Raw genomic sequence first — 25,976 nt, 5'->3', positions numbered from 1 at the left:
CCGTCTTTTCCTAATTTTCCCAGTCCCTTCATAGTTATGTGCCTGAGAAGCTAGAATAACATTAAAAGTATCTAAGCCTAATAAAAACCCTATTATTCCTAATGGCGGGAATGGGTCTAAATCTAACTATACCAAATAAAATGTTAAAAACAAAACAAAAAAGCCATGGTAAGACCTGTTAATAATTTTCTTCTTTTGTCGGTGTCACGATATCCTGGTTCCTGTTGAAAATATCTTAAAAATAGAAGAGAAATTAATGATTATGACAAACAAAAATAGAAAAATATGGATACAGCATATTACTTAAAAAGCTTTAATAATAATTATTCAATATCAGCAATAAACATAGTACTTCGTGCATTATTGTATCAGTATTAATGAACACCAGATGAAAAGGGTAATCCTGCCTAATGAAACACATGCAACATACTTACCGGAATTTCAGATTTGTCTCTGATTTCGTCTTTTTTCAATTTCTTCAGTGTCTTCAAATTTTTGTGCCTGTGCAGCTTTGATAACATTAATAATATCTAAACCTAATAAAATTTGTAAGAATACTTACATTCAATTTGTAGATTATCCTTGTATCAGTCTTTTCCTATTTTCTTCATTGTTTCCTTGTATCAGTCTTTTCCTAATTTCCTCATTGCCTTCATAATTCTTTGCCTGAGAATCTAGAATACCATTAAAAATATCTAAGCCTAATAAAATCCCTGTGAACCCTGATGGCGGGTATTTCTAAGGGTGGGAAAGGGTCTAAATCTATCTCTAACAAGGAAAATAATAAAAACAAAAAAGCCATGGTAAGCCCTGTTAATAATTTTCTTTTTTGGTCGGTGTCACGACATTCTGTATCCTGTTGAAAATACCTCAAAAATATAGGAGAAAATAATGATTAGGACAAAGAAGATAGGCAAATATGAATAGAGCGTATTACTAAAAAAGCTTTATTATTAAATATTCAATGTCAGCAATGAACATAATACTTTGTGCATTACTATATCAGTATTAATATAATCAAAAAAGAATTATATCGAACTAAAATCAAAATGAACACTAGATAGAAAGAGTAAGCCTGACTCTGATTCCGTCTTTTTTCAATTTCTTCAGTGTCTTCAAAATTTTGTGCCTGTGAAGCTGAGATAACATTAATAATATCTAAGCCTAATTAAAATTTGTAGGGATATTTACATTCAATTTGTAGATTTTGCCTCGTATCAGTCTTTTCCTATTTTCTTCAGTTTCCTTGTATCAGTCTTTTCCTAATTTCTCCATTGACTTCGTAATTCTTTGCCTGAGAATCTATAGAATACCATTAAAAATATCTAAGCCTAATAAAAACCCTATTAATCCTAATGGCGGGAATGGGTCTAAATCTATCTATACCAAATGAAATATTAAAAACAGAAAGCAATGGCAACCCTGTTAATACTTTTCTTCTTTTGTCGGTGTCACGATATCCTGGTTCCTGTTGAAAATATCTTAAAAATAGAAGAGAAATTAATGATTATTACAAACACAGATAGGAATATATGGATACAGCATATTACGAAAAAAGCTTTATTAAATAATATTAAATATTCAATATCAGCAATAAACATAGTACTTCGTGCATTACTGTATCAGTATTAATATAATCAAAAAAGTATTATATCGAACTAAAATCAAAATAAACACTAGATAGGAGAAAGCCTGACTAATGAAACACTTGTAACATACTTACCGGACTTTCAGATTTGTCTCTGATTCCGTCTTTTTTCAATTTCTCCAGTGCCTTCAAAATTCTGTGCCTGAGAAGCTAAGATAATATTAACAATATCTAAGCATAATAAAATTTGTAAGAATATTTACATTCAATTTGTAGATTTTCCTTGTATCAGTCTTTACCTATTTTCTTCATTGTTTCCTTGTATCAGTCTTTTCCTAGTTTCCCCATTGCCTTCATAATTCTTTGCCTGAGAAGCTAGAATAACATTAAAAGTATCTAAGCCTAATAAAAACCCTATTATTCCTAATGGCGGGAATGGGTCTAAATCTATCTATACCGAATAAAATATTACAAACAAAAAAGCCATGGCAACCCTGTTAATACTTTTCTTTTTTTGTCGGTATCACGATATCCTGGTTTCTGTTGAAAATATCTTAAAAATAGAAGAGAAATTAATGATTATTACAAACACAGATAGGAATATATGGATACAGCATATTACGAAAAAAGCTTTATTAAATAATATTAAATATTCAATATCTGCAATTAACATAGTACTTCGTGCATTACTGTATCAGTATTAATAAAATCAAAAAAGTATTATATCGAACTAAAATCAAAATGAACACTAGATAGAAGGAGTAAGCCTGACTAATGAAACACTTGCAACATACTTACCAGAATTTCAGATTTGTCTCTGATTCCGTCTTTTTTCAATTTCTCCAGTGCCTTCAAAATTTTGAGCCTGAGAAGCTAAGATAATAATAATAATATGTAAGCCTAATAAAATTTGTAAAAATATTTACATATAACTTGTAGATTTTCCTTGCATCCGTCTTTTTCTAATTTTCCCAGTCCCTTCATAGTTCTGTGCCTGAGAATCTAGAATACCATTAAAAATATCTAAGCCTAATAAAAACCCTATCATTCCTAATGGCGGGAATGGGTCTAAATCTATCTATACCAAATGAAATATTAAAAACAAAAAAGCCATGGCGACCCTGTTAATACTTTTCTTCTTTTGTCGGTGTCACGATATCCTGGTTCCTGTTGAAAATATCTTAAAAATAGAAGAGAAATTAATGATTATGACAAACACAGATAGGAAAATATGGATACAGCATATTACGAAAAAAGCTTTATTAAATAATATTAATAAATATTCAATATCAGCAATGAACATAGTACTACGTGCATTACTGTATCAGTATTAATATAATCAAAAAAATATTATATCGAACTAAAATCGAAATGAACACTAGATAGGAGAAAGCCTGACTAATGAAACACTTGTAACATACTTACTGGAATTTCAGATTTGTCTCTGATTTCGTCTTCTTTTAATTTCTTCAGTGTCTTCAAAGTTTTGTGCCTGTGAAGCTGAGATAACATTAACATTATCTAAGCATAATAAAATTTGTAAGAATATTTACATTCAATTTGTAGATTTTCCTTTTATCAGTCTTTACCTATTTTCTTCATTGTTTCCTTGTATCAGTCTTTTCCTAGTTTCCCCATTGCCTTCATAATTCTTTGCCTGAGAAGCTAGAATAACATTAAAAGTATCTAAGCCTAATAAAAACCCTATTATTCCTAATGGCGGGAATGGGTCTAAATCTATCTATACCGAATAAAATATTACAAACAAAAAAGCCATGGCAACCCTGTTAATACTCTTCTTCCTTCCGTCGGTGTCACGATATCCTGGTTCCTGTTGAAAATATCTTAAAAATAGAAGAGAAATTAATGATTATTACAAACACAGATAGGAATATATGGATACAGCATATTACGAAAAAAGCTTTATTAAATAATATTAAATATTCAATATCAGCAATAAACATAGTACTTCGTGCATTACTGTATCAGCATTAATATAATCAAAAAAGTATTATATCGAACTAAAATCAAAATAAACACTAGATAGGAGAAAGCCTGACTAATGAAACACTTGTAACATACTTACCGGACTTTCAGATTTGTCTCTGATTCCGTCTTTTTTCAATTTCTCCAGTGCCTTCAAAATTCTGTGCCTGAGAAGCTAAGATGATATTAACAATATCTAAGCCTAATAAAATTCGTAAAAATATTTACATGTAATTTGTAGATTTTCCTTGCATCCGTCTTTTCCTAATTTTCCAAGTCCCTTCATAGTTCTGTGCCTGAGAAACTAGAATAACAATAAAAATATCTAAGCTTTATATAAACGCTATTATTCCTAATGGCGGGAATGGGTCTAAATCTATCTATACCAAATGAAATATTAAAAACAAAAAAGCCATGGCAACCCTGTTAATACTTTTCTTCTTTTGTCGGTGTCACGATATCCTGGTTCCTGTTGAAAATATCTTAAAAATAGAAGAGAAATTAATGATTATGACAAACACAGATAGGAAAATATGGATACAGCATATTACGAAAAAAGCTTTATTAAATAATATTAAATATTCAATATCAGCAATGAACATAGTACTTCGTGCATTACTGTATCAGTATTAATATAATCAAAAAAATATTATATCGAACTAAAATCGAAATGAACGAGTAAGCCTGACTAATGAAACACTTGTAACATACTTACTGGAATTTCAGATTTGTCTCTGATTTTGTCTTCTTTTAATTTCTTCAGTGTCTTCAAAGTTTTGTGCCTGTGAAGCTGAGATAACATTACCAATATCTAAGCATAATAAAATTTGTAAGAATATTTACATTCAATTTGTAGATTTTCCTTGTATCAGTCTTTTCCTAGTTTCCCCATTGCCTTCATAATTCTTTGCCTGAGAAGCTAGAATAACATCAAAAGTATCTAAGCCTAATAAAAACCCTATTATTCCTAATGGCGGGAATGGGTCTAAATCTATCTATACCGAATAAAATATTACAAACAAAAAAGCCATGGCAACCCTGTTAATATTTTTCTTCTTTTGTCGGTATCACGATATCCTGGTTCCTGTTGAAAATATCTTAAAAGTAGAAGAGAAATTAATGATTATTACAAACACAGATAGGAATATATGGATACAGCATATTACAAAAAAGCTTTATTAAATAATATTAAATATTCAATATAAGCAATAAACATAGTACTTCGTGCATTACTGTAAAAGTATTATATCGAACTAAAATCAAAATGAACAATAGATAGGAGAAAGCCTGACTGATGAAACACTTGTAACATACCTACCGGACTTTCAGATTTGTCTCTGATTCCGTCTTTTTTCAATTTCTCCATTGCCATCAAAATTCTGTGCCTGGGAAGCTAAGATAATATTAACAATATCTAAGCCTAATAAAATTCGTAAAAATATTTACATGTAATTTGTAGATTTTCCTTGCATCCGTCTTTTCCTAATTTTCCAAGTCTCTTCATAGTTTTGTGCCTGAGAAGCTAGAATAACCATAAAAATATCTAAGCTTAATATAAACGCTATTATTCCTAATGGCGGGAATGGGTCTAAATCTATCTATACCAAATGAAATATTAAAAACAAAAAAGCCATGGCAACCATGTTAATATTTTTCTTCTTTTGTCGGTGTCACGATATCCTGGTTCCTGTTGAAAATATCTTAAAAATAGAAGAGAAATTAATGATTATGACAAAGACAGATAGGAAAATATGGATTCAGCATATTACGAAAAAAGCTTTATTAAATAATATTAAATATTCAATATCAGCAATGAACATAGTACTTCGTGCATTACTGTATCAGTATTAATATAATCAAAAAAATATTATATCGAACTAAAATCGAAATGAACGAGTAAGCCTGACTAATGAAACACTTGTAACATACTTACTGAAATTTCAGATTTGTCTCTGATTTCGTCTTCTTTTAATTTCTTCAGTGTCTTCAAAGTTTTGTGCCTGTGAAGCTGAGATAACATTAACAATATCTAAGCATAATAAAATTTGTAAGAATATTTACATTCAATTTGTAGATTTTCCTTGAATCAGTCTTTTCCTATTTTCTTCATTGTTTCCTTGTATCAATCTTTTCCTAGTTTCTCCATTGCATTCATAATTGTTTGCCTGAGAAGCTAGAATAACATTAAAAGTATCTAAGCCTAATAAAAACCCTATTATTCCTAATGGCGGGAATGGGTCTAAATCTATCTATACCGAATAAAATATTACAAACAAAAAAGCCATGGCAACCCTGTTAATACTTTTCTTCTTTTGGCGGTGTCACGATATCCTGGTTCCTGTTGAAAATATCTTAAAAATAGAAGAGAAATTAATGATTATGACAAACACAGATAGGAAAATATGGATACCGCATATTACTAAAAAAGCTTTATTAATAAATATTCAATATCAGCAATAAACATCATACTTCGTGCAATATTTTATCAGTATTAATATCTTCAGAAAAATATTATACCGACTAAAATCAAAATTTACACTATAGATGGCAAGCCCTGTTAATACTTTTCTTCCTTTGTCGTTGTCACGATATCTTGTTTACCTGTTGAAAATATCTCCAAAAATACAATATAAAATAATGAATATGACAAATAAGATTGCTAAATATAGAAACAGCATATTACAAAAAAAGCTTATTAAAAAATATACAATATCAGTAATAAACGACAATATAATTAATGAATCAGTAATATACAATAACAGCAATAAAAATATAAAAATAACGTAAAACGAAAGAATCATTTTAAACTTTTCATAACAGGACATCAAACACAGGATTGCATTGCAGAGTGTTAGAATACAAATAACAATTGTATTTATTTTTCTGAGTTATGATTCAATTCATTAATAAATATACAATCAAAAATCCGTTTGCAATTATTCAAATTACATAAATAGTTAGTTCCTCACGGGTCGACCCATGTTAAACTTCCGCATATAATTCTTTTACAGTGTGTATGACATTTTGGTATAGTTTTAAACAACAGTCTTATTTGATTTAAAAGACATGTGTATGTGCTGCCCAATGCATTTGTTTGCGATCACATATTAGTAATCAGTGCACCTACATACGAGCTTAAAGTACGTATGGCAATGAAATACAGTCTCAAACATCATTCTATTTTTCTATATCAAAGTCTTGTGTGTGGACTCGATGCATTTGTTGGCTGACACATCTCAGTTATGTTTAATAAAACTCTTCTTCTTATTCAAATAATTGAGTTGTATTTTCTTTTGAAAAACAGAAAGATTCGTCAAGTTCCATAATTGAAGAATCCTGTAAAAATATATATACATTTATTTCTTATGCACTTTTATAGTAGAGGAAATAAATTATAAGCAACTTATTACGTATGATGAGGCTCTACAAAACGCCTATAACGTGTTGGGCGGTGATGCTGTGCGACATCAACTCCCTCAAGACTTATAACCTGCCAGTTTTCTCGATATTAACAACTACACATCTTTGAATATGATTGAAGTCTGTTACTGGCAATGAAATATCCAGTCTACATGAACCAAAGTACGAAAAACGAATAATATGTGATGAAAAACGTCAAATAGTGTGCTGATAAAAATGATTATTGTAGAGGTCGAAACGCATAATGTAGAAGCCAAAACAATTAACCCTACTTTTCACATAAGCCAATATATTGGGACATCTGTCATACTCGGTCATAATGTATTGGGTTGCTAAAGTTTACGACCAACCTAAGTATGTCTACAACATACCTAATTCCAAAAGATGCAAAAAATAGCAACATTAATTTATGCAATTTGAATAAACCCTATCATTTAACCAAAATATAAAACAAGCAAACAATCCGATTATTACAGCAATTAAATTAATACTACTTGAACGACAAACTTCCAATGCGAATTAACTTTTAAATAGCCGACTTGCAATGATCCGAAATAACTATAAACAAACAAGAATATGAGGAGACAAAACCGATACAAGATTTTGTTGAAGTCAACATGCCTCTTTTCTCCCCACGAACAGAAGATGAATTGCCTTAAAGAGAGAAGTCTATGAGCGGTCATTCACTGAAAGTACAACGCCCGATAACTTTTGAAATAACCCCGGGTCAAATATATATACGGAAGAAAACAATTAAACTTCGTCTGTTGCTAAGGAAATAAATCTTAGTAGTAGTATGTGTAGCATACTATTACATGCTTGAGATGGCTTAAAAAAGATGGTATTTGATATCATACGAGGTTTGCAGTAAAAGAGTACATTGTTTTACAACATATTATTTGATACAATAACGCATGAAGTGTATATCTATTTTAAACAATACATTAACGTCCATTACATTATACTAGAGATTCCAACTAAGAGATGTACCGATACCTTTTGTCGCCGATACCAATCCGACAACACCGATAAAACGACGATATTAATATTTTAAAGCAGAAATTGCCGACACTTACATGCTATGTAATTATTATCTCAGGTGTTCAGTCCAAACAAGTTAAAGTAACAGTTTGCAAGCATTATTCATGCCACACAATTTTTCAAATTTGAAAAAGCCATATTTCAGATAATAAGAAATTAATGTTTTGGATCCTGCTACGTTTTTTTATTTAAATACATTGTACACTGATGTTAATTATATCGGTGTTCGGTTAGAAAACTCATCGGGTTTGGCTACTGTAGGTGGTAAAAAAAATAAATGTTCACTCAATCTATCCAACTGATAAATCGAGTTGTGTGCGCAGAACTTTATGCCATGCCAACATCGTATTTTGTATTTTGCACATCGAAAAATTCACATTCGATATACTTCTTCATAATTTCCATGTAATGTTAAAATTGTCAATATAAAAAATAGGTTGCAAAGATAGCCAAATTAGTTGAGCTAGTTGGGCTGATAAATGGCTAAAATCAGTTCATAATCATATTCCCGTTTCTATTCGCGCGGTTGGGAAACAGCATTGCTCCTATCTAACGAGGCTAATACCGCGAACACGATCACTCCAAGCAAAAAATGATTTTTATATCAGTATTTCAACCTACTTTTTAAATTCACACTATAATATTATGTTCTTTTTTAAACCAAGAGCAAAAAACTGTAAAATCAAAAACTATCATAAAGTCTTGACAACAAGAAAAATGAAAAAGTATGGAACGCAAAGAACTACAGAAACAAATGTTCGTAGAAGTATGTAATGGACAGACATTTTTCTTCTTTACACGTATCCCATGTTTTCCTCTTTATATTGTTAACGGCGTTTTATATTTTGTACTAAACTAAAAGAGGGTTTATTTGATTTGGGAGATTTGTTTTCTTTAATATTTATAGTCACGTTAACATATTTTAGAATTTGATTTTATAACAATCGCACTACAAATAGGAGTTTCAGCCAGTAGAATCCGCATTTTTATTTTTTTTAAAGCTCAGACTGATATGATTTTGTCACAATTACATCCAACACGCGCCTTCAGTTAACAGTTAGCTGGACGTGTTTTAGTCTAAAATATTCTAACACTCTCCAACATTAAAATTAGAAGCAAGTTAGGGTAGTAAAATGAGTTTATAAATGCCCAATCATTAGCAGAGGATCAGCTAAAATAGAAGAACAAACGATTAAGCAAAGGCTCAAATAATATGGCTCGGCATGTGTGCAATGTAAATGGGATATTTTCTGCCTTGCCAGCCTGTTTGGGACTGTTTTCTATGCGCTGGAAAATATGAATATTCTATGTAAGCGTCAAGTATACCACAGTGCAGCCTACTACAGATTTAGCAACCAATCACAAGAAATCATTTTTTTTTACTACATTGGATACCCGACAGCCAGAGTGCACCTTCTGAAAAGGAGTCGGAACAACAACCGTTGGAATATCAAGCGCACAAACCGATTATAAACAGATCGAGCAATAATCAAACACATCAATTTAATCACAATCAAAAACTATATGTAATATTTTGTACAGAGACAAAACAAAATGTAAAAGAAAAAACTAGCCTTGACAAAATGAAAAATTTGAAATGTTAGGAACTCCGGAAAAACGGCACGCGAATGAACCCGAACGACTTTCGCGATTATTGCTGCATATTATTGTATTTCATTACTTCCAGTTTCGTGTACAAAATGACCACCTATTAGCAGAGGATGAGCTAAAAAGATTAAGCGAGGAGGGATTAATAAATATGACCTGGCATGCGTGCAGTGTAACTAAGATTTTTTATAGCTTGTCAGCTTGCTTAAAACAACTTAACTTGTTAACTTTTCGTTCAAAAATAAACCATTTCAATACACATATTAGAAACTATGAATATTTTGTGTCAGCGTCGGATAAATAACAATTCAGCTAATAAAACTGAACTAGACAGCAAACAACAGAAAATATCATTTTACTTCCTACAAGCATATTAAAAAGTTTATATTTAGGGTTGAAAATACGATTAAATTCCACGAGAAACTCAATGTTGGCTCGTGAGATACTAAGTAATTACTTTTCACCCAGTTATTTCTTTCTGGTCTTCCTGTATTATAATTTGTACAACCCTGCTCTTTTATTTACATTTTTTAACACCAAAACTAAGTCGTGTCTAATGAAAAATATAAGGGAGACAAAATCCGAAAAGTAACTTGCGTTTTTTTATGAATCTGTTGCTGTGCAGCTTTCAAACATCTGATCAAGCGTTTTTGTTATGGCGGAGATATAGTGTGAGGAATTTTGTGTAAAAAAGGGTGTTAGAAACAAGAATTTTGCAGTTTATTTACCTCTCTTCATTACATAGATTAGGATTTTCGCAAAATATCATTATATAATACAGCATTGCTCTACTCGCAATCACTAATGAAAAACAAACTGATCAAGGTCGTTGCGACAAAATCAGAAAATTCTGAAAATTTACCTCCTAAAAGTCCTCATGTTGCGTGCTTTCAAATCTACCAATTTATTACGCTTCATCAGAGAATTAGAAGTGACCATTTCATTTCTTTCTTAAATTTGTGGAAACGTCCAACGCTTTTTTGTTGATACGTTTTCTTTCATTTCCCCATTATTTAGCTTAACATTCTTACTTTGCATCTTTATTGTTTTACTCTTACAATAAACATCATTTAGCATTCACAAATGTATTTTTGTACGGCTAAGACATTAACGCGACAATGACTTAGAAATAAATTATTATTATTTATTAGAATTTTTTGTATTTAAATAAAAATTTACCAAAGACAAATCTGGGTCGGGCATTCAAGTTAACAACAGAATTCAATTCAATTCAACGAAAGCATTAATTTCAAAAAACACCACCGAATGCAGATTTCAATTTTTTTAATTATTCCTAACCCGAATCCTAACCCAAGCTGGACAACTACTAATTTGTTATTTTAAAGCTTTAAGTTTTAAGTTCAATTCAATGGAGGCATTTTTTTCAAATCAAATCTCTCATTTTTCAAAGAAACATTTACAACTGTGGTAATATACCTAAATAATTGGTATTTTGAACTATACGTTTTTTAAAAAATATTGAATTATTTCGAACTTTTCCGACCCAGCGGGGAAAAATCTGAATATTCCATCAAATCGAGGATTGAATAAATAACTTAATTCAACAAAAAGTTGTGGTGGGACAATGTGGTATTCGAAAATGATAAATTTTACAAAAATTGATTGATTTCAGAAAAATATTTAATTATTTTGATCTAATTTCGGCTTGGGGGTTAAAATTTGAATGTACCAATAATTTTTCGAACTATGACATTATGTGAACTATATGAACTATGTCAAGTTTTGAGTTTATGAATGACAGAAAATGTAATTTGATAAATTAGATATGAATTGGATACATATTTCAACAAATCTATTTGTACCTGTCTGCTCTAGCAAAAAGGCAACATCAAATAAAATAAAACTCCGTAGATTTTCTAAATTCTAAACCCTAACCATTCCAAGGCTGTCAAACTCCTGCGCTATCCTGAAAGCTCCCGCCAAGCCCCATTGTACCAAATGGTTGTAATTGGGAGCCCAGTTCCCGACTTTATAAAGGGCAAGCATAATTTCGTGCAAGGTTATAGAAAATTAAAAGATTCAGGTTGAAAATCCTTGGCTTGCCATAACAACCCAAGATGTTTCAAAGTCATAATCAGAAAGCATCTAAGGGCACTATCATATAAGCAGAAACACCAGAGCGCTCGACAGCCGTGGAGATGACGGGTTCGCTAAAACTTACAACGGTGCAACGCTATACAAACAGCAACGCTAATTTATTAGTTGTTGAAAGTGTAACTTTGAATATCTGAGATGAACTGTAGTTAAATTTGCATAATTAATAGACAATGTGATAGAAAAGTCCCATAATATAAAACTGTTTTAATTTAAAGGAACCTCGTCGAATCCCTGGAGCAACACCAACAAACACCAAAAATTCGATTTAACCCTGGTTAATTAAAAACTACTGTTCTAAACTATTGAAAAACTGACAAAACGCTATGGCAACGAAATATTATTATAACCCCATTGTTGGCGACTGGCGCATACGTCGATACTTGTCAAACGATGGAAGAACGCCCAAAAGGGAACATAACCCGCGTCTTTCCGGAAATTGTGTATACGAAATTACCAATTAGCAAAACTTATCGCATACCAGCTAAAAACTGCACACTCGCCCGTGAACTAGAGGGTGGAAACCATTGCATTACATGACTCTAAGAAATTATAAAAAAAAAAATGGGCGAAATATTTTGGACATCTTGTGAGAATAATTCACATATTTGCAGCTCTTCATGACTAGCGGGATTTAACATCATATATTAGTTTATACCGGACAAAATATGAATTGAAAGATTTATAAGATTACATACTTGCTCTTTACTCTCTAGACTAAATAGGCTTCCATCTAACTCTGTGATGCACCATACTATTAACACTGTCGATTCCGTTTGATGCAATGACTTTTTCAAGCAGTGTTTTAAAAAACGGAAAATAAATATATGGTTTCATTATCAAGTTTTGGAGTCATAAATCCCAAAAAATGCTGTTTGACAGAGGTAAAGCAAAGGTAATCTTATAATAAAAATACATAAAAATATCAATTTAATGCCATATTATGTGCATACCGAGTCCATCTTACTTTAGGTGGAACTAAATTTCGTTGACCTAAGACATTATCAAGTTATTTAATTCACAAGACAGAAATACAGAGAAGAGATATAGTTGTTCGAACTATGTCTTTGGCTATTCGGGTTTGGCTACTGTGGGTGGTAAAATAAATAAATGTTCACTCATTCTATCTAACTGATACATACTGAGTTGCGTGCACAGAATTTAACCCATTATAACGTCGTATTTTGTATTTTTCCCATCAAAAATTCCCATTCGATAGGTTGAGGTGATAAATGGCTAAAATCATGTCATAATCATATTCCCGTTTCTATTCGCGCGGTTGGGAAACAACATTGTTCCTACCTAACGAGGCTAATACCGCGAACACGATCACTCCAAGCAAAAAATAATTTTCATGTCAGTATTTCAACCTACTTTTTAAAACATTCTGGAATAGAATATCTTGAAAATATCAGTCTACATTTAGCCGATATCGATACGAATGCCGATACCAAAAATATTGCCGATATTACCGATACCCGATACCTTTTACCGAAAGCTTTTTAAATTAGTTTTGACAAGCACTGACTGTATAACGACACTGATGTTTGTTTTAAGCAGAGGGTAAAACACTCATTTTAATCATTCCAAACCGAAATTGAAATAAATGAAAAGTCAATTTACCGCAATTAATGATAAAATAAAACAAGTAAATAATACACGATAGTTATATGAACATTTGTTAAAAAATTACTATTCAAGGCAAAAAATAATATTGCAAAATGAACATATCATATTGGGTTAGTTTAGCTGTCCTCAGTTAATATTTGGACGTGATTCGACTTATTATCCTTCTAATTTGAATCGAGCAATAAAATTAGAACCAAGTTACAGTAAAAAAACGCAAATATCAGAACATAACCCGTAAGTTCAAATGACATTATATTTTCATGGCATCGTGATACCAAAACAAGTTTATAGATGACCTATTATTAGGGGGGAAAAGGAGAACAAACGATAAGCGAGAGACTCAAGTAGAAAATGCGTGTAAAAATTCACACTATAATATTGTGGTCTTTTTTAAACCAAGAGCAAAAAACTGTAAAAAAAAATCATAAAGTCTTGACAACAAAAAGAAATGAAAAAGTATGAAACGCAAAGAACTGCAGAAAATGTTCGGACATTTTTCTTCTTTACAGGTATCCCATATTTTCCTCTTTATAATGTTAACGGCGTTCTATATTTTGTACTAAACCCAAAGAGGGTTTATTTGATTTGAGAGATTCGTTTTCTATAATATTTATAGTCACGTTAACATATTTTAAAATATGATTTTAATTAAAGCAATCGCACTAAAAATAAGAGTTTTAATATGTACCTACATGAAAGCCATCAGTAGAATTCGCATTTTTATTTTTTTTAAAAGCTCAAACTTGTATAATTTTGTCACAATTACATCCAAAAAGCGCCTTCAGTTAACAGTTGATTGGACGTGTTTTATCCTAAAGTATTCTAACACTCTCCATCTTCAAAATTAGAAGCAAGTTGAGAGGGAAAAACGAGTTTATAAATGTCCTACAACAGAAGAACAAACGATTAAGCGAAGGCCTAAATAATATGACTCGGCATGTGTGCAATGTAAATTGGATATTTTCTGCCTTTCCAGCCTGTTTGGGACTGTTTTCTATGCGCTGGAAAATATGAATATCCAGTGTAAGCGTAAAATATACAACAGTGCAGCCTAGAACAGACTTAGCAACCAATCACAGGAAATCCTTTTTTTACTACATTGAATACCCGACAACCAGACTGCACCTTCTGAAAAGGAGTCAGAACAACAACCGTTGGAATATCGAGCGCACAAACCGAGGATAAACAGATCGAGCAATAATCAAACACAGCAATTTGATAACAATTATAAACTATATGAAATATTTTGTTCAGAGACAAAACAAAATGTGAAATAAAAAACTAGCCTTGACAAAATGAAAAATTTGAAATGTTAGAAACTCTGGAAAAACGGCTCAAGAATGAACCTGAACGACTTTCGCGATTATTGCTGCATTGTATTGTATTAGCACTTATTAGCAGAGAATCAGCTAAAAAAGAAAAACATACGATTGAGCGAGGAATTAATATGACCTGGCATGCGTGCAGTGTAACTAAGATTTTTCTAGCTTGTCAGCTTGCTTAAAACATTTTAATTTTTCGTTCAAAAATAAACCATTTCAACACACATATTAGAAACTATGAATATTCAGTGTCAGCGTCGGATAAATAACAATTCAGCTAATAAAACAGAACTATTCTAAAGTATTCACAATCCCTAATGAAGAACAAACTGATCAGTGTCGTTGCGACAAAATCAGAAAATTCTGAAAATTTGATAAAAAGTCCTCATGTTGTGTGTTTTCGAATCTACCAATTTATTACGCTTCATCGGAGAATTAGAAGTGACCATTTCATTTATTTCTTAAATTCGTGGAAACATCCAGCGCTTTTTTGTTAATACATTTTCTTTCATTACCCCACTATTTAGCTTAACATTCTTACTTTGCATCTTTACTGTTTAACTCAAAGTAAAATACAATTCACATCATTTAGCATTCACAAATGTATTTTTGTACGATTAAGACATTCACGCGACAATGACTTAGAAATAAATTATTATTTATCAGAATTTTTTGTATTTAAATAAAAATTTACCAAATACAAATCTGGGTTGGGCATTTAAGTTAACAACAGATTTAAATTCAATTCAACGAAAGCATTTATTTTAAAAAACACCCCTGAATGCAGATTTCAAATTTTTCAATTTCTCCTAACCCGAAACCTAACCCAAGCCGGACAACCACTAATTTGTTAACGACGGATTTAAATTCAATTCAATGAAAGCATTATTATCAAATCAAATCTCTCTTTTTCCAAAGAAACTTTTCCGATCTAGCGGGGAAATATTTGAATATTCCATTAAATCGAGGACTAATATAAACAAGAGAGCTGTGCTCAAATATTTGGACACGTCACAAGGTGTCGCTATTTTTTATTATTGAAACGATCGTTATGTACACTGACGTGTCCAAAAACTTAATTCAACAAAAACTTGCGGTGGCACAATGTGGTATTCGAAGATGATAAATTTTACAAAAATTGATTGATTTCAGAAAAATATTTAATTATTTCGATCTAATTTCGGCTTGGGGGTTAAAATTTGAATGTACCAATAATTTTTCGAACTATGACATTGTGTGAACTATATAAACTATGTCAAGTTTTGGGTTTATGAATGACCGAAAATGTAATTTGATAAATTAGATATGAATTGGATATATATTTAAACAAATCTATTCGTACCTGTCTGCTCTAGCGATATGGCAACATCAAATAAAATAATACACCGTAGATTTTCCAAATTCTAAACCCTAACCATTCCAAGCCTGTCGAACTCCTGCACTATCCTGAAAGCTCCCGCCAAACCCCATTGTACCAGATGGTTGAAATTAGGCGCCCAATTAGGACTTTATAAAGGGGAAGCATAATTTCGTGCAAGGTTATAGAAAATGAAAGGATTCAGGTTGAAAATTCTTGGTTTGCCATAGCAATCGAAGATGTTTCAAAGTCATAAGCACACGCGCGACATCCGTGGAGATGACGGGTTCACTAAAACTTTCAACTGCGCAACGCTATACAAACTGCAACGCTAATTTATAAGTTGTTGAAAGTGTAAGTTTAAATATCTGAGATGAATTGTAGTTAAATTTGCATAATTAGTAGACGCTGGGATAGAAATTCCCATAATAGAAAACTGTTTTAATTTAAAGGAAGCTCGTCGAACCCCTGTTAATCCAACAAAAAACAAAAAGTCGATTGAACCCTGATTAAAAACTACTCTTCTAGACTATTGAAAAACTAACAAAACGCTATGGCAACGAAATAAACCCATAAAGTACGAATACTATAAAATGAGGCCCGACTAATTGTATTAATGTAGCCGCAATTGCCCCATTACCAGTATTATAACCCGATTGCTGGCGGACTGCCGCATACTTCGATACTTGTCAAACGATGGGAGAACGCCCGAAAAGAAACATAACCCGCGCCTTTTCGGGAATTGTGCATACGAAACTAACAAAGCAGGAACATTTATTGCATACCAGCTAAAAACCGCACACCTTCTGTGAACTAGCGGGTGGAAACCATTGCATTATATGACTTTACGAAATTATATAAATAAAATTGGGCGGAATATTATGTACATCTTGTGAGGATAATTCAAATATTTGCAGTTCTTCCTGACTAGCGGGATTTAACATGATATATCAGTTTATACCTGACAAAATATGAATTGAAAGATTTATAAGATTTCATACTTGCTTTTTACTCTTTACACTATATAGGCTTCCATCTCACTCCGTGAGGCACCAGACTAATAACAATGTCCGTTTGATGCAATGACTCTTTCAAGCAGTGACATAAGATTTCATACTTGCTCTTTACTCTTTACACTATATAGGCTTCCATCTCACTCCGTGAGGCACCAGACTAATAACAATGTCCGTTTGATGCAATGACTCTTTCAAGCAGTGACTTAGAAAACTGAAAATAAATATATAGTTTCATTATCAAGTTTTGTAGTTACAAATCACAAAAAAGCTTATTAACAGAGGTAAAGCAAAGGTAAGCTTATATTAAAAATACATAAACAATATTATTTTAACCACGTGGAAATGCCATTATTGCCGATTTATTCATGGGTTAGTATCAATTAAAAAAGTGTTTTAACAAAGTTGAGTTTCGTGAACAGTCAACAGTGAGTATTGTAGTGATTACCAATTTGCGAAGTTCTGTACTTATTATTTAACACAAAAGTAACACCGACACGATCTAAAATTAAACGCATAGAAATGTCCAACTATCCGCTTCAAAAATATCGCACCCCGGGGTCTATAATGATGGTATTGTTCGCCTAAAATTGGGACCGTAATATACAAACTGTGATAGAAATCCTACACAGAAGATAGAAATCATAATAAAATTAATTTGTGTTGTGAATGCACTTGTTGTACGTGAACTCACAATCATGTCCGAAATATAAAAACTACGATATCCGCCGTGGTAATTAATATTTACAAGAGAATAAAAAAGTGCTTTAATATAGTCTAACAACATTAATTGGATTGTCGGCCGCCAAAACGATCGCGGTGACAAATAATTCACTGAGGCCTTCGATTACGACAAAATTATGAAATAAAAAAGCCGTACTGTTCTAGTAAAATCCGAAAAATAAAAGTATTGTCACGGCGATGGTTTCGGCGGCCGACATCCCAATTGATGTCGTTCAAAATGACAATACTGATTATTCGGTGTCCGTTAAAAATATTCGATTAACTCGATTAAAAAATAAGATTTTGCCCGCCAGTGATCACGGCGCAGATAAGTAATCATAGAATGGAAATAAAACTTCAACTTCAAAACAATAAATTCCAAGTAATAGTTTCACATTTCATGCATTTGATCGGCGCTACATGCGAGATAATTTTTGACCATTATGACACTACTGACATCTGCGAGTTTTAGTTCTCTCTGAAATTAATTTTCCCGAATTTTTTATGTTTTATTTCCAAATGCGGGTACCCGCTGACTACGGATTAATAGTCGACGTTTGAAATACGACTTGTAAAATATTCACCAACACCATCAGGCAAACAGAGACGGGCTACAACGTAACCCCCATTGGAAAATCTTGGCTGCACCCCTGGATGCGGCAATATTTAAAATGCGGTATTTATTGGCTCAATTGTGTTCAATGAAACCTGCAGTTGCGACGACTTACGTCTTACGACAATATAAAATCATCACAACTCAAAACTACCGCGTCAATCAGCGGACTTGAAATGAAGAACAATGAAACCAAGTGTAACAACACTGAATCCGCCCCGCCGCAGGCCTGTCACTCTGATTCTTTTTAAGGTTTCACCGTTTGAAATATCCCAAGATATAGACAAAATACGAACGATTGTAATTTAAATTATTGCGAAAAAAAATCAATCGATATATTTTGCATTAATTATTTTATATATCGTCACATACCGAGAAAACGTCGTATGCGGCTCCATAGGTAGTTAGTTTCAAAATAGACAAAAGGTACATCGCGTGAACAATTTACTGTGTTTCGATTTCAGTTACTATTATGGTATATATTTTGAAGAAATCCTAACATAACACCAAATTTTGTGATTTACAATGTCTAAAAAGCGTTTTCAATCTGCTGCGAGACTGCTAAAACAAAACTTATGGTGATATCTTCCGTTTTATATTTCAATTTTAATATTTTATAATGCCGCAATCAAGAAATTGGGTTGCGTATTCACCTCTTTATCATTTATTTCTTCACCAATTTTTATAATATTGTATTCTAACTTGTTCGTGATGAATGTAAATTAGAAAGATTCAGAAGATTTTAAAAACATACTTGCTCTTTAGACTCGATCATCCACCTCTCTCAGTGATGCATAATCGGACAAATAACTCCGCATGTCTTTTGATGTATAATAATAAACTGTCTTTTTCGCTTTCAAGCAGAGTTTCAGAAAGCTGAACTTTATGCGAGATAATGAACTGCAAGTAAATTTTGTATAATATTGATTTGAATAAATATAGTTGTTCGAACTAAGTCATTATTAAATTTTAGGTTTATAAGTTACGGAAAATGCAATTTGACAGGAGCACAGAGAAGCTATGCTTATACTTTGGATACATAAAATAAAAATATTAATTTTCAATTCATTGACAAATTATTCAGATTTCCCCCTTATTTACTAACATTACTTTGGAATGATCTGTCAATGTATAATATTGCAACACATCATATAAATTATATTTATATTCATTCAAAAGCACGTTGATAATACGGCTATTAAGAAATGTAAATATCAAAAATAAGGCGGAAAAGATAAAATTTAACAAATATTTCTGTTTCTAATTACCTTTACGCCCCTCAAAAAAATTGTCCACGCTCTTGTGATAAGCTATGCTTATTCTAAAGATACAAGGACGACAACTTGTACTGATATTCATTTACGTTCATTCTATATTATTTGCAGATTTTCAACATTATAAATATTACTTATTCGGAATGATCTGTCAGTGTGCTATGTTGTATCTCAATATCTAAATCTTAACTAGTAAATTATTTATTAGTGTGTTATATTTCACCTTCATGTTCTCTATAGTCTTTCCTTCTCATCCCAGAGACCTGAAAATATACATCTATAAATAACTTCAGCCAAAGACATTTTAGACATTATATATAAATATAAGAACATGACAGATCATAACTAGGGAATAAACGATAGCGAAATAAGGAATATATTCCCAGATTCAAACGCTTATGAACATAAGGCTACTAGCAATGGGGATGTAGGCTGACTATAGTAGATTTACAATTGGTGGGATCTCATGTATATAGTAACCTTCGAAATTTTAGTTTTCGACACAAATCCCATTGTCAACCGGTACTAAAGGGTGTACGATTCCGGGTTATATTGATGCATATTGGTGCACTTGATTCTACTCACTCATATATTATCGTTATTGGAAACTTAATGCGATTTTAGTTCGAAACACATGTGAACACGAATGTCATGGTTAACTAGTACCAAAGGGGGTAAGAACAAGTCAAGTCAAGTTTTTTTTCCAACCAGTAATAAGTATCACAACCATAAAATAAGACACAGAGAAAATTTACACCGTTTTACTGGGGAAGGGATGTAGCGGGGAACCAAACTGGTTATCGAGCAGCGACACCAAAGTTCCTAATATCTAATTAAAAAAGTAAGAATTCTAGAGTTTTGAAACTACTATATCTTATATTGACGGGGAGTGACGTATATGAAAGAGACCATTCAGTAGAAATTGTATAGGAGAGTTTATATTAATAGAGCTCTTCTCAATACACATGATTAGGCATAACATGACGTGACCCGCACTAACAATGGGTAAAATAGGACACACATTTCTACTTCTCTATTTTTAAATAGACATGAACGTGGATGGTATGATAACATAGGACTTTTACCAAGGGGATGAGAACCAAAAAGGAGTTTACACTTGGTTGAATATAATTTATACAGTATCGTTTTTGGAAAATTTAGTTGAAACACGAGTTCTTTAAGGTGTAAGATCAACGGCTATCTTAATTCACATAGTATGACTCACTCTTATAATATCATTATTGGAAATTTGGGACGATTCCAGTTTGAACTAGTTGGGAACATCATTGGCATGAATATCAACTGTGAACTACCCGAGCGTACAGGTCACAATGAGCCACAGTTACATTTAAAAAATTAGCCTGATTACTTTATATAGTATGTTAGTTAGTGTCAACTACCATTTGTATTCATCAGATTAATGAAAAAGACCAGGACTACGATTTCAAAAATGTCAGCAAGTTAAACAATAAGTTTTAATATTCGCATGGTTATTAAGTATGGTTTGTGTTTTAACCGAATTGCACTTAACGAGGCATAGTTCAAACTCTTCCAGTATCTCTGCAGATATACACTGCTGAACTAAAAGTATCACTATGAAAAAATTTCACTGTTGTCGTAATCACAACGTGACACCCTATTGCGGTGAAACACCTTTTATTTATGCTGGCCTAATAACCTTTAAATAGACTGACATTTCAAATAGTAATTGGCCTTTTGGTTTGGACGATTAAACAAAACGACAGCAGATGGACAACACAGCAGTTAGCCCCTGCGCTGTACTGACTATGTTATTATTCACCGGATATTGCTACAGTTAATTCGTAGGACAGAATATTTAATTCCGCGATTCTACGTAATGAGCATGGTTTGGTTTAACAGATTTTGCCATAAACAATTATGAGCGCGCATTGGTGCCCAAACTGACAAAAATAAGATCAATTTAATGCATTCCTGTATCTCCACTATTGGGCGGGAACAAAAAAAAGCTTAATTTTTATTTCTAAAACATGGCCCTAGCCTTATTCACCATAAACAATTATGAGCGCGCATTGGTGCCCAAATTGACAAAAATAAGATCAATTTAATGCATTCCTGTATCTCGACTATTGGGCTGGAACAAAAAAAAGCTTAATTTTTATTTCTAAAACATGGCCCTAGCCTTATTCACCATAAACAATTATGAGCGCGCATTGGTGCCCCAATTGACAAAAATAAGATCAATTTAATGCATTCCTGTATCTCGACTATTGGGCGGAAACAAAAAAAAGCTTAATTTTTATTTCTAAAACATGGCCCTAGCCTTATTCACTGGGCCGACTCAATAGCCAGAATAAAACGGTAGTTGTGCGTATCATGTTATTATGAAATTTTGAGATTGTAATTTTTAGAAAATTTCATTTGACACACAAACCAAAACTGAGCTCATACTAAATATATTGAACATAATATTTATCTGTAGATTTCCCGAAAAAAATACAATATATCATTTATTTATACTATAGACATCTAAAATGAAAAGATTTCAAATGATTTGGTTACATACTTGCTTTTCAGACTTGATAGGCCTCCATCTCACTCGGTGATGAAAAGCTGGCACTTGACGAATTCCTTTTGGTACAATGATAAATTGTCCTGTCAACTTTCAAGCAGTGTTTTAAGCTGAAAATATATATATATGTCATGATTTTGTGCAAGCCAAATCTAAATTTGATTCAAACTAAATTTCGTTGAGCCAACTATCTCATTAAGTAGTTAATTCACACAAATGCTATTTGACAGAGACACTGCAAAGCAAAAAATATACGTTGGTTTCAATAAAATACGTAACGGGTAAATTTAGACGAATGAAATTTATTCAGGATTGCCATTAAATTTCAAATATTATAGATTACCATAGAAATGGCTTTTCATCGACTCTACAGTTACAGGTATATGTAATCATTCAATTTCATAAATTCAGCTTAATATTTTATAACATATCAGGTGTAGTTTTCAAACTGCACGAGTTGCAAATATTACAATAACAGTAAAATGCCCAATGAACTTTTATAACTGTTTCCTGGAATATATGGCTAATTACCTCTGATCAGTAACTTGTAGAATTATCACATTGTTCACGGTGGGGATCGCAAAGTGGAGATCGCTATCCAGCAGAGAAGCGAGCAACAAATTTTAGGGGTCGCAAAGAGTACACCAATTTGATACAAGGTACTATATTTATGGTACTATTTCGGACTTCTGCTTCAAAACACAATTATTAAAACTTGTGCAAAATCTAAATCTTAAATTTCGATAGAATGCACTGGATAAAATAAGCGGCATAACAATGTTGGCTCGCATCGAACTATTTATCATTTTATACGTGTACGTGGGTCTTACTTTTTTGGAATTTTGATTCGAAAGACAATTATTAAAACTTGTGAAAATATAAATCTTGAGGGAAAACACACGATCAAATATGTGGCATAACGATGCCGACTTTGATCGCAAGACCCGAGACGCGGTGCGCTCGCATCTAATTGTTTAGCATTCTAAACGAAAACAGTGGTGTACAGGAATAAAATAGGCGAAAAAGTCAAACAAAATGTTTAAATGATATTTACTTGTATTATTCCTCGTTCGTTACTTTGTGTCTTTGAATCTTCAACCTTTAATAGTTTTGCATCTGAAAAAAGTTAAAATATTGATAAATAAACTGTCGCAGAACTGTAGCTAGCATATTCAATGAACAGCGGGGCTGAATCTATCGGATTTTCTGCACAAAGCTCCCGCCACATTTTAAAGTGACATATTAGTAATTATCAATTTGGGGGTAGGAATGATTTAAAAATTTGAATTTGCAGCACAATCTGCATTCCTAACTTAAACTACCAAGATGGCGCACAACCTGAACCCTAACCAGGTACACATACTGTGTTCAGGTTGTGCGCCATCTCGGTAGTTTAAGTTAGGAATGCAGATCGTGCTGGAAATTCAAGATGACGCACAACTTGAACCCTAACCAGGTACACATACTGTGTTCAGGTTGTGCGCCATCTTGGTACGAATACTATGGGAGCACCCTATACACAATAAAATATGAAAGTGGAAAGGCTACGCGAATCTCTAATAAACCATTGATTTTGCGCTACATTTGCGAAAGTTTTGAAAGTTATGCTATACATTCATGTAAATCTTGTCCTGTTGAATGCAGCTTACGTAGTGACGTAGTTTAGTATATTACGTTTAAGTTTCTTAATATGATAAGTCTATGTATTGCCATATAGCCTTAAAGTTCGACCAGTTGTGAGGAAACGATGAAACCCGATGTTAGTGAGTTCGATACAAAAGAGAATCACCCAATAATCTAGATTTCTGTATTAGGTTAATAATTCCAATTCGTATAGGCCCGAAAACCTCTAAAATACCACTTATACAATAGAAAAATGAAAGCAATAAGTATAAAAAAAACATTTAGCTCACCTGAATATCGCTTCGAACTCGCTGTCATAACCCAACAGTCAGCTTATCCATACATCTTACACAAAATCGAACCTCATCCTACGACGAACATCTGTGACTGCGATGTCGCTTGTGGTTTCCCGCGCACAAATATTTGACGAAAAAAGCTAACTGATTGTTAGTAATCAAATATTTTTAACTGATTACTTTAATTACTCCAGTTTGCCGTTATGAGTCGATCACGCTTCTAACGCGTGATCTCAAAGTTGCAGAATGAAGATGACGGTTGGGATTTGCTTCATACATTTTCTGATCGCATAATACCTAGTTCATAGTACTTTCGGGGGTGTTTATCTCGGTGACCGTACATTTCAACCCACGTACATTTGAACCCATGTGTATATCCGCGGGTTCAATCTATATGCGGGTGCTAAAACCCATGGGTTAGGGTTAGTATGGGTTCAGATAACCGTAAAACAAAAAAATCCATAAGTGCAATAGTACGCAGGTGCAATTGTCATGGGTTCAAATGTACACGGGTTCAAACGTAATGGAACCGTTCATCTCAGATCTCACATTTTTACATCAGTGACGGGAGCTTAGTACAAAGAATCCAGCATTTCCATTATATTTGTCTTTTCATATTTGTCGAGTAAACGCGCACGTGGATGTCATCAAAAATGTAACCATCCTTCCACTCAATGAAAGAATAACGGCGTGTTTAGCGTTATATCAATGCATTCTCTAAATTGACGTACAAATCTTAGCTCATTGACTTTCGCAGCCAAGAATGTTTTCATACAATAACGTACCGGCGATGTCCTTAAAGGTGGAGTCACAATGTGACGTTGTTTCGATGCCTACCCCTACAGTAAAGGTAATTTCTCCGCCCAAACCAAACGGCAGAGACATAACATCAGCAACAGCATTAATCACGGTTCTATGTGAAGTAAATACGGTAATTGACTGCTCAATACAAGTGCATACCGACGACATCGACTGATTCACATATTTGGTGTTATGGAGCTCGTGAAGAGATAGACTGTTATTTACGGAGCCCCACAATAAGAACGTAACAAAAACAATGTGTTACTTACCGATTGATATTAATGAGTGATTTGAAATTACTCTATTTAATAACTCGGATGTATTTGCTGCTTCTTAAATTTTATTAATGTCATTTTGAGTAAACGAATAGTTAACGGAGACTCTAGTTCTGTATGAAGCACTTTGAGTCTGTCTCTACAGTAGACTTCTTAGTAAAAAGCGATCATGATACAGGTATGTACGGCCATAAAGTACAAACTTGAGATTTCGTCATCCAGCGTAAGGGTATAGACGTATATTTAATGTGTTTAGTATCTATGTCAGCCAGTGCACTGCAGTTGACTACGTTTGCGTTAAGTGGCGCATTGTGCTAAGCCAGTGTTTCCCAACCCGAGTCCGCGGTCTTAAATGAGTCCGCGGAGCGTTCGAATGAGTCCGCAACGAGCCAGAAATTCACTGCGCGCCGCAAACGTTTTGACGAAACTTAACTATCAGCCAAGTTACAATTTACGTTAGAATTTACATAAAACATAGCAACTTTATTCACATAACAATAATCAAGTCAATAATAATTGGTTACTGAGTAGGAATGGGCATATATTCGAATATTCAACTATTAGAATAGCAATTTACTATTCAAAGGTGACGCGACAGGTCACTCGCGCGTCGCTCTATTGAACGATGAGATTTCACAACTCGCTTGCGGATTTCCGACGAAAACAAGAGTCTGCTGTGCACAAGCGTAGATAGATACCTAAGTGGTGTTTCTCGCGAGTTCGAACAACGAGGAATAAATA

At 32.8% G+C, this 25,976-nt stretch overlaps 1 long non-coding RNA gene across 1 annotated transcript; it reads right to left on the bottom strand.

The window, feature by feature from the left end:
- Positions 1-19,912: 19,912 nt before the first annotated feature.
- On the bottom strand, positions 19,913-24,261 carry LOC144425625 (uncharacterized). The gene is made up of 4 exons (XR_013477559.1): positions 24,154-24,261; positions 23,295-23,356; positions 22,235-22,350; positions 19,913-19,952 (listed from the first exon to the last, which is right to left on the bottom strand). It is a non-coding gene; the product is annotated as an uncharacterized LOC144425625 (long non-coding RNA).
- Positions 24,262-25,976: the final 1,715 nt, after the last annotated feature.

This window comes from Styela clava, chromosome 8 (assembly GCF_964204865.1).
Source record: "Styela clava chromosome 8, kaStyClav1.hap1.2, whole genome shotgun sequence".
Lineage (NCBI taxonomy): Eukaryota > Metazoa > Chordata > Ascidiacea > Stolidobranchia > Styelidae > Styela > Styela clava.
The sequence above is the reverse complement of the archived record's forward strand: the minus strand, read 5'-3'. Positions and strand labels throughout refer to the sequence as shown.